The sequence below is a fragment of the Gopherus flavomarginatus genome, chromosome 6 (genome assembly GCF_025201925.1).
Source record: "Gopherus flavomarginatus isolate rGopFla2 chromosome 6, rGopFla2.mat.asm, whole genome shotgun sequence".
NCBI classification, from domain to species: Eukaryota; Metazoa; Chordata; order Testudines; family Testudinidae; genus Gopherus; species Gopherus flavomarginatus.
Window position 1 is genome coordinate 79,994,826 of NC_066622.1, and position 16,262 is coordinate 80,011,087.

The window sequence follows — 16,262 nt, forward strand, 5'->3', positions numbered from 1 at the left end:
GCGTAGCAAAGGTCAACTTACCACAGTAGTGTAGACATAGCCTAAGTTACTAGCCAGTCTTTCATCAGAAGATAACAGAACTGATAGAAACTTCCAGTGATCCCCTTGCAAATCCTGACCCAGGAAATTCTGCAAGGAAATGCAGAGCTGGGGCAGGGGCAGGGCCACAACACACAGATCTGCAGTGATTCTGGGTAGTACCGTGGACCCATAAGTTATCTTAATTATGCTGGGGGCTGTAAAGCATTCCAGGGTCAGGAGGATGCAGTTGGCTTAAAGCCACCGTAGAATATGAGTTCTGGGCTGCACAATCAGAATCTCATCCAAAGGGGTGAAGTCCTGGCCCCACTGAAGTCAATGGAAGTTTTGCCATAGACTTCAATGAAGTTGGGATGTCACCACAAGAGTTTTTCTCTCCTATATTTGTGTCTCCCAAAAACTAAACTATAAAGAACCTAACAAATAAAATCAGTGTATTTGACCAGTGCATATACTTCTGTCATCATGGCTAACAACTTTTGCTGTGTATTTTATAATTCAGTTTCTAGTTTCAAAATGATACCTGCCTTCCCTTTAAAAATGAAGCGAGTGTTACTATTTGTGATGGGCATACAAGGCTTGCAATTGTCGTCTTGTCATGAGGACATAATATCACCTTACATCATGTTCCCTTCGTCTCTTTCTATTAATTTTTTATGAGCTTCATCAGAAATGTAAGGCACAGAGTTACATTTTTATGGTGATTAAACACTGGAGAAATGAAAACAAATAATTGTCTTGATGTACACGCTGCCTGGAATGAACAGCTTACTTTGAAATGCACCAGTCCAGCACACTGTACAGACAACAGTCTTATATAACACAGTTCTTTTTTCCGACCCTTGATTTGCTAGTCGTGTTTTTTCTGATCCTCTGATTTGATTTGTTGTCCTTTATAGCTCTTAGTCATACAAGAGATTTAGACATGCTACTTTCATCGTGGAGGTGAAAATCAAAGTAAAATATTAAGTAACATTAGTTTGATGGGTCTGAACTCCCATGGTATTCCATGTTTCATCAAATGGATAAAATGGTATAATTTGTTCTCTTTCGTGCTTTAAGTTCTTAAAAACTACAGACACCACTCCACAGTTAGAATGTGTGCACGCATGCGCGCACACACTGGGATCACTATAAGGGCCCCCCAGCAAGTTAGTGGTTGGCTAATGCCAATGCCAATGGCCCCTTATGTTCCTATTTTTTGTCCTTTCAAACGTCACTGGAGATATGCTCATTATTCACATAAGTGCTTAATCATCTTTTGAATTCTGCTGTGCTCTTGGCATCAGTGATATATGTTAGTTCCACACACTAGCATTTTGGATTATGTGAAAGGGGAAACAGGAGTGCCCAACTTCCTTTTTCTGGACAATTCATTATTTTGTATACGTCTCTGCCCCCTCTTATCCATCTGCTTTCTAAACTAAATAGTACCAACCCAAATTATCTGAGCATGTTCTGATTGACATGTTGCTGACATACTCAAAGAATTCTAGTAGTTTATCTCTCTCATATGCTAATCATCTGGTTGCTTTATTCTTGTATTTTTAATTACCATTTCAACCGGTTTCCCTGGCACCGAAGTAAGGTCTACTGGTCTGAAATTCCCAGGATGACCCCTAACACCTCTGCTGCTTCTTGTTTTTAAGTGGAGGATTTAGATCAAATGTCCTGCTAAGTGTACGTAACAGACTCTACGTGAGGAGAAGAGGAAAACGTGTTGATACTGCATTTCAGTCTAAAGCATAATAATCAGATTGTTGCCAATACAGAATGTAAATGATTTATAGCAGTGTTTCTCAAACTTTTGCACTGGTGACCCTTTTCACATAGCAAGCCTCTGAGTGTGACCCCCCTCCCTTATAAATTAAAAACACTTTTTTATATATTTAACACCATTATAAATGCTGGAGGCAAAGCGGGGTTTGGGTTGGAGGCTGACAGCTCGTGACCCCCAATGTAATAACCTTGCGACCCCCTGAGGGGTCCTGACCCCTAGTTTGAGAACCACTGATTTATAGTATATAATTGTAAACTGATGGGTGTCACTGGGTTTGAACTGCAATACAAAACCTTCCTTTTCTTCTTGGAGCTATTCTATGATACTGTAATTGTCTGTAGTACTAAGTATTAATTGATTGGCACTCCTTGAGCAAACTTTTAAAATGTTATATTCCTGAGGCTCTAATTGCATGGCGGTCAGAAGGGAGTCTTGAAGGCAAAGGAAAAGCTGGGTTTTGCTGACATTCTAGTAGAAGTCAGCTGGCTGCTGGTGCTCTCTGTTATAAATACAGTGCACTGACTCACGGTCTAGTGGATCAACAAGGTCAGCTTGAGAAAGTAGTGTCTGCTGGCTGTTTATGCTGAATTGGATAGATGGACTCTGTTCATTTTGCATGTGTGGGCTTTTTTTTTTTTTAATTCAACATTCCTTACTGTAGTCATTCACACAAAGGGTGCTTTTAAACTAGTAATGAGTGCTTTCCATCTTGGCAGTTACTTAAACTGGACTTTGTGTCTAGAGCTCTTCACGATTCACTCATACAAGACCTAAAATAGTAAAGACTAGTAGGGGGGAGCAAAGCTCTGTCTGGCTCATGCTGTTTCTAGGAAAAGGGAATCTTAGGGGGGAGGGAACACCCTGGAAACACTTACAAATTATTCACTGCCTTTTCTATCCATGAATAGTTTCTCTTGCGAGCAAACTAGGTTGTACTTCTGGACAAGCAGACAAAGCTATGTAGCTAGAGTTTTTCTCCCCAGGTACGCCTACAAAACTTGTTTTCATAATAACAGATGGACTTAAATAGGTCTGAGGATTCAACAGGGTAAGTGTCCAGTCGATCTTATGTTTATCTTTACCTTAAATCATTGGCTCTGAAACTTTCCCATACTGGGATCATCCTCTCGTAGAGCCAGGATCTCTCTGATATTCATCTCCCATGTAGCAGTAGGGGAGACCCTTTCATAGTGTGTGACCCCAAGTTTAGGTTTCATGTTCAAGGACATTTTGAAGAGGCATTTGAAAACTTCCAACATTGACACCACAAGCTGGAAAGATATGGGTAGCAACAGGTCACACTGGAAAGTGTACTGTGCCAGGGAGTCAAAGAGGATGAAGAAAGGTGCTTGAGAGAGAGGAAAGCAAAGAGGAAAGCACAGCAGCCCTCAGGGTCTCGTAGTGTGGTGGCTTCATTTGATGACCCTGTGCCTTATGCCTGCAGTATTTGTGACAAGGGTTATTGCTCAAGAATTGAGGTGTTTTAGCCATTCATGATCCTGTAACATGACACAGTGCCTGATGTGCTTTGGTGCTTACACCATATCTTTTGAGCTGGAAGATTGCCATGCCAGTATGTGACCCCCTAGCTGCGAACCAACTACAAAGATTATCCTCTTTTGAGCTGCATACTGTCACACATCACAGTGCGACCTAATGGTCAGAGCAGGAGTCTGGCCTCATGTTTGAAGCAGAATCAGAGGCGTGGTCAGGACATACGAGGGGAGGGATAGCTCAGTGCTTTGAGCATTGGCCTGCTAAACCCAGGGTTGTGAGTTCAGTCCTTGAGGGGGCCATTTAGGGATTTGGGGATTGATCCTGCTTTGAGCAAGGGGTTGGACTAAATGATCTCCTAAGGTCCCTTCCAACCCTAATAATCTATGATTGGATCCAGGAGCCAGAACAGAACCAAAGGGCAGAACCAGAGTCATGGTTAGGAGACAAGACAGTGGTCAGAGCCAAGAATCAGGAGTTGAGAGATAGGCAGGGACATGGGCTGGAGCAGAGTAGTCAAAGGTTGGAGCAAGTGCCAGATAGGAAGCAGGTCTGGCACAATTATGGGTGTGGAACGCATTGACCAGCCACTGTGTTGCTGTTGCAATGGAGCTGTTCCCGGAAGCAGCTGAGATCCTGACAAGTATTTGGTGAGACTGAGCGGACCCCTGTATTCACACCCTACACACTGACTATTGTAATCATCTTTGTACAAAATAAGCCTTGAGCGGTATTGTTTGAAAGTGAATAACAAATGGATCAGTAATATCATGGTGAAATATATGTAGCAACATTATATGCAAAGTTATGAACATAAGCTCCAATCATGACTTAAGTGTGTTTAGCAAAGAAGTCTGGATAGTGGGTAGACCAGTTTCTCAAAGACAAAGACAAGCTAATGCCTCTAGCCAGATGTCCTCAATGTTGGTGGGCAACGACCTGTCAAGTGGCCATTCTATGGCAAGGAAGGAAGGCAAGAGCAAACAGATCTGCATCTTAGCTAACAACAGCATGAAACCTCTTTTACAGACTCCTTGTCTTCATCCTCATAGCATGAATTAACTTTATCTCGGGGTAACCCTTGGGAAAATGCATTTTAAAGGGTGACTGAACTATAAACGTAAGGGACAAAAATGCCATCTCTCTCTCTTTCACCTAAGAACACTAAAGAAACCAGCCCATTTGACTTTGGGAGAGAGCCTGACCTGAAATTTGGGAGCATGTGGTAAGAATTTTATCTTGAACCAAGTCTAGCTTGTTAAGTTTTAGTCCTAGGGAGCATTTATTTTAGGGCTGTCAAACGATTAAAAAAATTAATAGCGATTAATTGTGTGATTAATCTCACTGGTCAACAATAATAGAATACCATTTATTTAAATATTTTTGGATGTTTTCTACATTTTCAAATCTATTGATTTCAATTACAACACAGACTACAAATTGTACAGTGCTTACTTTATATTTATTTTTGATTATACGTATTTACACTATAAAAAACAAAATAAATAGTATTTTTCAGTTCACCTAGTACAATTACTGTAGTGCAATCTCTTTATCATGAAAGTTGAACTTACAAATGTAGAATTAAGTACAAAAAAACTGCATTCAAAAGTAAAACAATGTAAAAGTTTAGAGCCTGCAAGTCCACTCAGTCCTACTTCTTGTTCAGCCAATTGCACAGACAAACAAGTTTGTTTACATTTGTAGGAGATAATGCTGTCCGCTTCTTGTTTACAATGTCACCTGAAAGTGCGAACAGGCATTCTCATGGCATTGTATAGCTGGTGTCGCAAGATATTTACGTGCCAGATGCGCTAAAGATTCATTTGTCCCTTCACATGTCCATGATGATGGCGGGTTCTGCTCGAGAACAATCCGAAGCAGTGTAGACTGACGCATGTTCATTTTCATTATCTGAGTCAGATGCCACAAGCAGAAGGTTGATTTTCTTTTTTGGTGTTTTGGATTCTGTAGTTTCCAAGCATTCTCCAAACCCCGTCCTTCTCAGATTTTGGAAGGCACTTCAGCTTCTTAAACCTTGGGTCGAGTGTTGTAGCTATCTTGAGAAATCTCACATTGGTAACTTCTTTGCGTTTTGTGAATTCTGCAGTGAAAGTATTCTTAAAATGAACAATGTGCTGGGTCATCATCTGAGACTGCTATACCATGAAATATATAGCAGAATGCGGGTAAAACAGAGCAGAGGACATACAATTCTCCCCCAAGGAGTTCAGTCATAAATGTAATTAATGCATTATTTTTTTAACGAGTGTCATCAGCATGGAAGCATGTCCTCTGGAATGGTGATTGAAGCATGAAGGGGCATACGAATTTTTAGCATATCTGGCAAGTAAATACCTTGCAGTGCTGGCTACAAACATGCCATGCAAATACCTGTTCTCACTTTCTCATGATGTAAATAAGAAGAGGGCAATATTATCTCCTGTAAATGTAAACACATTTGTTTGTCTTAGTAATTGGCTGAACAAGAAGTATGACTCAGTGGACTTGTAGGTTCTGAAGTTTTACATTGTTTTGTTTTTGAGTGCAGTTATGTAACCAAAAAAAGTCTTCATTTATAAGTTGCACTTTCACGATAAAGACATTGCACTACAGTAATTGTATGAGGTGAATTGAAAAATACTATTTCTTTTATCATTTTTACAGTGAAAATATTTGTAATTAAAAATAACATACACTTTGATTTCAATTGAAACACAGACTACAATATATGAAAACGTAGAATAATATCTAAAATTATTTTGTAAATTTCAATTGGTATTCTGTTGTTTAACAGTGTGATTAATCACGATTAATTTTTTTAATCATGATTAGTTTTTTGAGTTAATCACGTGAGTTAACTGATTAATCGACAGCCCTACTTTATTTCTCTTAGAAGCATTTGTGACTTTAATGCCTTTTACTTGTACTCACTTAAAACTTATCTTCTCGTAGTTAAATAATTAAAACTTGCCCCAAATTCACAACACTGGATAACTCTGTTTAAGGTAGAAGACTGTTGAATATTGATCCTATTAGAGGGGCAACAGACTTAATATATCTAAACTGTCCAGGAGAGGGCTGGACAGTGCAGAACAAATGTTTTGGGGGGAAAATTTGAGACTGGGAGTGTGTTGGGGTCACCCTGCAAACAGTAATCAAGACAGCTGGAAGCCAGAGTGTGGCTGATGTTTGCTGACAGGTTGCAGGGGTCAGAGCTGCTGGATCAGGGATGTGACTGTACGCAGATACTCAGGGTGTGAGAGGCCCTGGTGGGAGCTACAGGAGCAAAGCTGTGTGAGGCACCCCAGGTTGCAGGGCAAGCATGACATAGCCCCTTACTGGTCTGAATGGCACCCTGGAATGTGGTACCTTGTAAGAACAGGTTGTCTCACATAATGAGATAGTTAGTACTTCACAGCTATGATAATGCTAGTTATTCTTGCATTGCACCAGAGTAAATTTCAAATATCTGTCTATTTCAGACAGAGAAACTATGGCATAGTGTGGCCAAGTGGCTGGCTCATGATTGCACAGGAAGTCAGAGGCAATTGGGTCTCCAGACTATTGTCTCCCAGTTATTGCTGCCTCTTGGCAGAGTTGTAAATAATGCAAGAACAGCCTTTCTCACAAAATGTTATTGTCTCCTCTTCTGGTTCCATCCAGAATTAACAGAAGTCAGTTAATTTGCTATAGGTACTTAGTGCCTCTGAAAATATGGCCCTGCGCAGCTGAGTTCAGATACTTAAAATCAGAGGCCACTTTAGAAAATGTTGATTTTTAGCCTGTGGGGCAAATTCATCCCTGACTTCAGTGGAATTGCACCTTCCTGCTTATTCCAAGTTTGAATTTGTTTTTCTGCATCTTAGCTTTCCCAGTTTTAAAATGGGAATGAAAAAAAGACTTTCTTGTCACATCTGGATGGGAATTAATTATTTTTCATTTAAAGAAACATATGCAACATAATCTATTAAAAGATACCATTTGCTAACTTTTACCACACTCTCCTCTAACTACATGGGGAAGCACTTAATGATGCTTTCAGTGAGTGCTGATTTGGGTGGAGGAAGGGTCAATGTATTTATTGACTTTGTTGCAGTTTTGTAGGCTTTGGCCAACTGGTTTTCAGTATCCCATTCATTTGCAAAGTACAGTTGTGAAGATGCGTGACGATTAGAAAGAACTTCTTGAAAAAGGAAAAAATAAAAGTATTTGTTAAAGCTGAAAAAATTGCACCTAAACAGTTTATGCCACTTAAAAAGAATGAACTGTTCTACAAGAAAAAAAGATGCCTTTAACATCATTATCTGTAACTTTAAGATCTCTAATCTATCTTGTTACTTATATCCACTCTTCTCTGGAGCATCTGAGCTCCTGATCAAAAAACAAAACCCCACCAAGCAATTTGAAATTTCTCCCCCTTCTCTCATAAAGGAGAGAGTTAATTCAAGTAGCTGACCTCTGACAGCGATTTTATGCTTTCTTTCAAATAGCCATTGATATCACTCCAGTTGCTAGTGAACAGGTGTCTGCATGCTCCTAAATTACCATTACAATTGGCACTCGGGTTGTAGTCTCAATAAAGAGACCAGTGATTAAATGGGCATCGGACTGAAGTGCCCTCCCTCCCAAAGTGCAGGGTTCTTCTAGGTAAGGGGATATTGGTGGGCTGTGTGGAAAAGCTCATGTGTGTTCTCTGTGTTGTAACTTTTCTGTGGTTAAATAGAGGGCCTTAGTCTCCCAAGATGGTCACCCCAGAACCTTTCATGAGCCACTAAATTCACATTAAGAAAAAGTTCAGTGACTCTGGCACCCTTGAGGGTGGCTGATAGTGGTACTAAATGTCATAGCCTGTAAGAAAAATGGGGCTTTTAGACTACCTGAATTCAAGTTATTTTCCATTTCACCAGTGCGGGGAAAGGTGGGGGGAATGAGTCTAGAAAGAACATATTTGGAATAATAACTTCACCTTGTTAAAAAATCATCCTATAGTAGAAGAGTTTCATTGCTTAGGAAACTAAATCCTGTGTGTGTGTGTGTTGCTTAGGAAACTAAATCCTCTGTGTGTGTGTGTGTTCCTCCTATACACTGTTCATTGCCAGTTTTTTCATGTAGGCAGGAAAAGGCTGACCTGACCAAAATAAATCATCATATTGTAAGCTGTATCAATGCTTTATGCCATATGCTTTAGGCTGAATTTTCATACCCAAATGACATTAGCAGTTACAGAGGGTAAAATCTGAGCATTCAATTCATATATTTATTTTGCAGATAGGGCTGGTAGGCCCTGCCTGTTGTTAAGGTATCCTGTCACTTCCTATTATTAGACCCTAATTCCAGTTTCTTAGAATTTTGCCAAACTTTAACCATTTGGGTTGAAATTTTATATGATGAGTGTCTACCTCAGGCTTATATGAATTTCAGCCAAAATGGTCCAGCCATTTCTGTGAACAAAGCTAGGACAAAAATACATTGTTTTGTTAAAAAACAAAAACTAGTGAGTTTTTTTTTTCTTTTTTCTTTTTTTTGAACAGCTCTGACACCCCATGCTTTGAATCAGGGATTTGAAATTTGGGAGGAGGTGGCCTTTTGTGAGAGGTGTGCGCATTTGGCCATCCCCTTGAAAATCTCCCCAAATTTGGCTAATCATGTCTTTGAAAGAATGCATTTTGCAGAGGCTCAGTAGCAACTACTTTGATTTTAGCAACTAAAGCTCCAAAGATTCTGGCCACACTTGAGCATGTCAAGCCTCTCCCAGCTCCTAGTGTTGACCAGACAACGCATGACTCATCCCCACAGAGTGACTTAGGGCTTGTCTACACTGGCAACATCAAAGTGCTGCCGCAGGAGTGCTTTAACGTGGCTTGTATAGTCGCAGCAGAGCGCTGAGAGAGAGCTCTTAAAAAACCCACCTCCACGAGGGGCATAGCTACCAGCATTGGGAGCACAGTTCCCAGCGCTGGTGCACTGACACGTTACAGTGCTGAGCGAGAAAGTTGCAGCACTGTAAAGCCCTTTGCTTTAGACAAGCCCTTTGCCTGCTCCGTCCCTTCACAGCTCCTGTGTGTAACAGGACTTTGTATGTGCCATCCCCACAGAGTGATGTGCAGGGCTACCCTGGCAAAGCTGAACGGTTCCTGCTGCTCTGGGCCAGGGGACAGGTACCAGCCACAAGTGAGAGCAGGGAGCTTGTCTCTCTTGTGATCTCAACTCCCCCTGCTGGCACTCAGGCAGCAGGCAGGAGGAAGCCACTTGATTTGGACTCAGCAAGAACAAAATCTGGACTGGGAGAAGGAAAAGAAGTAAAGAGAGACAAGGAGGGGAATCTGGGGAACTGGGATTGGGAGTCTGGGGGAGAGGAAGTGGCAAGGGTAGGAGGTTTTGGAGGGGAAAGCTAATTTGTCTAGAAACACATCTATGGTAGGTCTCAAGAACTGATTGACACTACTGGTGCTTCAACGGCCCCTTGTGGTGACTCTTTCTCTCATATTTTGTGACCCGAGCTATATAGAAATCTTGTTTGCTTACAGGGTTCTAATTGAGCAATGTCTCCCAATTTGTTTGGGAAGCAGGTTTTGCAATATAAAATGTTTGCCTAGATCACATTTATCATCTTCAGTAGTAGAACTATTTAGTTCACCTAACTCGTTTCTTTTCACTGAGAAACAACTCTAGAAGCAATAGCAGCATTTCTCTTCTGAAATATTTGAGCTGTTTTCCTGATTGTTACATTGCCTCAAAGTGTATAACATGCTAATCAACAGTGTCCTGTGGAACTGAATGTCTAAGGAATTTTTTATACAGCATAGTAATGAACTCCTGGTGCAGGGCTTGAACATTCCTCCTTGGTGTGGGTAAAAAGGAAAGTTTTCCAAGCAAGTGGTATCATTGTTTGCAAATCTAACCATAACATAAACCAAACATTGCCCTTCTGTTACTTGTGCTTTGTCACAATATGCTTGTTTTAAGCACATGGAAATCATGCTTTTAACCACTGTGCTTTCAGGTCATTTCTTGTTAGTGCTTTGTTCACCAACCTGTCTTCTCTTTTGACATATAGTTCCCAGATATATATTTACCTTCTCCAATTGCATGTACCATCTGAGCTAGGTGACATAATTATTCAAAGTTCTCCTGTAGCTGACTAGATTGTTTCTCATTTCTTGCTTTGCCTCCCAATTAATGAATGTTCTTTTGAAACTTTAATATGTATTCTCCTTTTGTTGCCAACAGCCAAACCACTTATTTAAATATACAGCTCAGCTTGTTTTGACTCAGGCACTAAGTTAACTGCAGTCAAATGCCAAACTTCTGTAGCCAGCAGCCACGTGGTTTCACGTAGAAGAATGGGACTGGCTCTCAGAACTGATGCACCTGATGCATTCATGTCGGCTCCTTCCTGCTTAAACTGTTTGTGGCTTGCGGCTTGGTCCCCTTGCCACTTTTGACTTGCTTTTGATTTTAATTTTTGTGATCTTAAGAGTTAAATATTAAGTTATGTAAGGCTTCAGACACTATTCAGCATGCCATGCCAAAATTGCTGGGTTCCCATGGTGTAGTTTGTGAGCTCATTCAGGGCACCATTGGATTTTACAAGTTTTCTGTAGCAATGTAGACTGCATTGTGAACTATCATAATTTATGCAAGATCACCATATCTTTTACCTGATAGCACCAGATATTATCACTGTAATATCTCTACTATAACAAATGCCGTCACAGATACACTGCTTTCCTGAGATTATAATATTTACCACTGTTACTTATTATTTGTTTAGTGTTCATGCTAAACAACCCCAGCTGAGCATTCCCATTGTGCTAAGCATGAAAACACAGGCAAAGACGCATTCCCTGCTCCAAAGAGCTAAGCAGATTTCTAATTTAGTCCTTTCACTTACTTACAGTGATTTCTTTTGATCACCCACTTCTGGTTATCTGGTAGATCACTTGTGCATTTTTGTAGTTATAGTAGCACTTTTTATCTGTCTGGTTTTTAACTGAATGGAATATATAAACTCTAGTAGTTCAAAAAGATTCCTGGACATCATCAAACAGGATTACAATTAAACTGATAAAAATAATTCTAGAAGCAACTGCTGCATGATCCACTTAAAAAGGAATTTTTAATTTATTTCAAAACTCTATTTAGAATTTAGGTTTAACTTACCTGATTTTGTGACCAGTTATATTTCTAGTTCTGTGTGCATAGAAAATTATAATCAAAGCTCATTTGTCTCGGCTTCAACTGTTCACCACAGGAGTTGGAAATTTCTGGAAAATACAACTGAATAAGTGAACATGTTTGAAATATTTTCTCGTTCCTCTGAAGCATCAAGTTTGGCCACTTATCAATAAAGAAAACTGGGCTTATTGAACCAATTGGCTGATTCATTATAGCTTCCCATATGAGCAAAGATTTCTCTAGTAGTGACCCTATGTCTTGTAGACTTCTGTGTGCAACGTCAGCTCTATAAACATTAAGTTTTATCCGTTTTTAAAACTTCCAGCTTTGTTAATTGCTCTATCATCTCTTGTTATAATAGTTTCTCATCTCCTTGCCTAAGCACCTTACCCTTGACTTAGGCAAGTGTTCTCCATTTATAATGAGAGTCACTGTTCTTGCTTAATGACTATTTTTCATATCTTCAGTTTTCCCTCATCTTAGTCCTCAAAGGGCCAGTTCTTTTCTTTAAAAAAAAAAAAATCACTATTTGTCTATTGTCTGTTCTTTAGGAACCATATAGTTAGCTAAGATGTTCTCTTATTTAGAATGTTAATTTTATTTCATCATGTCATCTCCAGTTTTACGGGCTGTAGACCATATCATTCTTCAAGTTTTCCCTTATACCAAGTCCTTTGTACCCTTTCTGTGCATTCCTTTTAATTTACATAGGTCCATCTTGGCTTAGCCGTGTTGCGTCCTGCTATCCTTCTTTATTCCTAGATTTTACTAGGATGAATTTATGCTGCTGCCATTCTAATGCTTTCTTAAACATATCCTACTTTTCTATATTAGTTTATTCCAGAGTTTAATAGCATGAGCTTATTCTGTACTTTATGAAAGCTTTGAGTACAGGCCTCCTGAGGTGTTGCCTTTCGTGTATACTTCAGTGAACTAGCCTACTTCATTTTATATTGTTGATTACTAGAGCCTGTTCCTCAGCCTCTACTCCTTTTTTTTTTTTAATGTACCTGACTTACTTTCTAGGGCTAAAACCAGAATAGCCTTTGATCTTTATTGGTGTTGATTAAAATGTATAACTAAGTCTATACATTATACCAAGAACATGCACAAACCTCCATTAATTTCAGGGTATTCCTAGAATCCCACCCATTAAGGAAGGTTGGTGTCCCCAGCCTTTATTTCTTTACAAGTCTTCATTGGTGTACTTATCATACTAGGAACATTTTTACTATTATTCCTTTATGGAATAGAAATATTACATGTGACGTTTCCATCTGCCTTTGCAGAACTCATTGTGCCATGCAGGGTTCAGTTTCTTCTATATCTTTCTCTTTTATCCCATATAATTATCAATCCATATATTTTAAATTGCGCCAAAGAAACAGAGGGGCCAGATCCTCAGCTGGATAACTCCATTGGAGTCAAATGGAATGGCATTGAAGTTGATGATGTTACGCCCATTTCAACCAGCTGAGGATCTCTTCCAGTGATAGTGCAAGACGTTAAAAACAATTTAGTGTGGTCTAGTGATCTCAGCACAGACTTCAAAGGAGTTTGAGTCTTTATTCGAGCTCTGATGCTGATTTAAGCAATGTCTGCCTTTTAGGATGCTATGGTCAAGTATGCTTGTCCTCAGTAACTGACACTGAGATACTGAGTTTGAAGCATAATCATCCTCCAGCACAGTTCCCTCCCTTCTTTCCATGACCCTGCTATAGAAATTTGAAGCTTTCTCCCCTATATGCATGGCCAAGCTCTAGCTCTCCTTTGTACCCCTCATGTCCGCTCTTACCCAACTAGGGAGACAGCATGGTTCCCATCAGCAGAATGTGACCAAACAGATAGTAGGCAGGAGTCCTGCTCCAGAACCGCCACTTAGCAGCCACAGACCTCGTTTCTCCCTTGTGCTGTGTCCACTGTGGGGTTCTCACCATACCCCCCATGAAATTAACTAGTTCCTACAGCACAGCCCTCTGGCCATTTTCCTAAGGGATAACCTTGCTGCCTCTGTTTCTACCTTTGTAAAATTAGGATGATGCATGCTTCACAGGTTAGGTGCAGCTTAACGAGTGTTCATCAAGTGACTTAAAGATGAAAAGTGCTTTATGTACATATATATCTGTTGGACTACATGCTCTTTGACAGAGGCACTGTGCATTCCTTTGTTTAGAAAGTACCTAATTTGGGACACTGCTGCAGTATAAATATTACAGAACAATAAAAGAGAGATGCTGAGTATTAGCAGAATTGAATACAGCCCTCTTAATCCTGATATTTTTCCTAATTTGAAAACATTCCACATTATTATTGATATTTAATATTTTTATTATGGTAATACCAAGAGCCCCAGTTTGGATTCTGGTCCCACTATGATGAGTGGTGTGCAAAACTAGAAGTGGACACTGTCCCAGCCTTGCTGAAGTGTTGATCGCCTTAAAAAGGAGTTAGTTGGGCACCTCAGTATCTTCCACATCAGTTGTCCCTTGTTTATAAGTCAGAGGTTATTTTTTCCCAGCTGTCCAGTCCTGCAAAGTCACACTGGAACCTGAAACCAAGATGTTCCTTCTGTTTTTTCTATCATTTCTAGCAATAAAGATTTTGCAGCTAGAACTTAGTTGATAATTTTGTTGATAATGCAGGAGAGAGCACAAAATGTATCTTTTTATTCCTTGATGGTTTTGACCCTGCAAGGCTTTTGTCAGTAGCATGAGCAGATGATGAGTCAGAAGACTCAGGGAGAGAAGGTATGTTGTGCAGGAAGGTAATTTTGATACTAATCTTCTGGCCATTGCAACATTTAAACCACAGTGACTGTACCATAATAACATAAAAACTGCTTTTCTCCTTTTAATTCTTAGACTTTGAATGACAGGTACTTGAACTTCAGCTAGTATTCTGCATTGATCCCATTCCACCCACATGTAATAGATGCTTGTACATGTGCAGATACATGTTCCTGATGTCATCATCAAGAAGAATCTAGGTGTCAGCCCTGCCCTTCTCTTTTAATGGGACTACACCAATATGAGAGCATGGGCAGATTGCCTGTGTACAGTTTATTCTTGGCTATTTTGAAAAGGAACAGATCATCTGGAATAAGAGCAGGAGTAATTCTATTGCGCAACACTTTCCCCAGGTCAATCACAAGATATTTGAAGCAGTTTCTCCCACTTTCTTTTGTAAATGGCTGCAGTATCCAGCTTCTGGGCATTATTCGAGACAGTTGGGAGCTCCAAACTTCAGGTTCATGATATAGGTGTGTTTAGGTTATAAAAGATAAGCACAGAATGGGGTTTGTGCCTTTATTATCTCAATGGCTGCATTTTGGCAGATTAAGTATTTACTACTGGCCTCTATTCCATGAGTAAGGAAACATATCAGCTTAGATAAATGGCTCAGAAGAGGACATATCTCAATTGAGCCTAATCTGCTCTGTCTTTAAACAGTGAAGCGGGGAGGGTCAAATGGTGTCTAGGTCTCCTGAGGCAGAGGCAACTCTACCAGGTAGGAACACCTGTCCCTGCCCTCTCGATCTAGTTGTCAAAACAAAATGCAAACCCAAAAGTTGGGGGAAATCTTTTAATTTCTTATTACTTTGACAGGTTTAGTTACATATCCTTCATTTGCCTTTAACATTCCACCACTGCCTATAGTATCTACTTTACTTTCCTACTACTCTCATTCCTTATTTTCCTCTCTGCTCTTTAGGCTTGCTTCATTTCTTTCTCTAGTTTCACTCCTTTCAAAGCTGACTCGTACCTTTGGGAGAGTTTTCCACTTCCTGTCTCCAAAGCCCTCTTCCTTTTATAACCCCACCACCGCCCCAGGAAACTTTCCTGCATTAGACTCTTTGAAAATTCCTTGTCCAAGCCATCTAGTTTTGAACTATTATCACATGCATTTTGTTTGTTTTAAGTTTCACAGAATAGGGACCAAGTCTTTTGTATTTGCAAAGGACCATGTATGCTCACAACAGTCCATAGACAGTTGATAACTTAACTGGAGTGTTATCTCCAAACACTGTTGAAAATCTATGTTTCTCCACTTTTATAGAGCTCTTACCTTCCACTCTCTTTTCTCTTCTTTTCCCACCCCCATTTCAGTCATTTTTTCCATAACCTATATGATCTTATCACTAAAGTTAAAAAATGTCATACCAGCAGATTACAGTTTTCTCTAATTTGAAGAATAGAAATGTCTTTTGCAACATGACATCTGACTGTATATTCCCATAGAAGGATCAGAACTGTAGGCATTGTACAGAGGTAACAGAAAGCTTGATCCTGCTACCACTGAAGTCAATTGCAGAACTTCCACTGACTTCACTAGAAGCAGGATCAAATCCAGAACTGTGCTGATCAAGAAGAAAGTGGAACTGTTATTTACCATCTTATGTTCTTGTATAGCATCCTCCAAATTGTCATGTAGCAATACTTGGTGTTCTGCTGTCCTCTCTGTTTCTTTTTCTCCAGATGCCATGGAATTGTCTCACATATTTAGTTTCTATTACAATAGAATGATCAGTGGTGATGTGAGCTGTTGATTTTCTGCAGACTAAGATATCAGAAAGGTTGTCCATGTTTATATTTAAAAAGCAAAACACAAAAAACCCCACACCTCCACACACAACAACAGCTCTGTAGAAATAACAGAACCGAAGCCTTGGGAACGTCCTTTTTTTGCTTGTTTGTTTTTGTTTTTTCCCCCCAGATTTTGCTTCCAAAGATCAAAATCTACCTCCTGATAACAACTCGGGGTTATTACA

General features: G+C 39.8%; 1 protein-coding gene across 16 annotated transcripts in view; it reads left to right on the forward strand.

Annotated features, from left to right (window-relative positions):
* ZMIZ1 (zinc finger MIZ-type containing 1) overlaps positions 1-16,262 on the forward strand; it is a 509,185-nt gene that overhangs the window by 407,501 nt on the left and 85,422 nt on the right. The window lies entirely within an intron of this gene.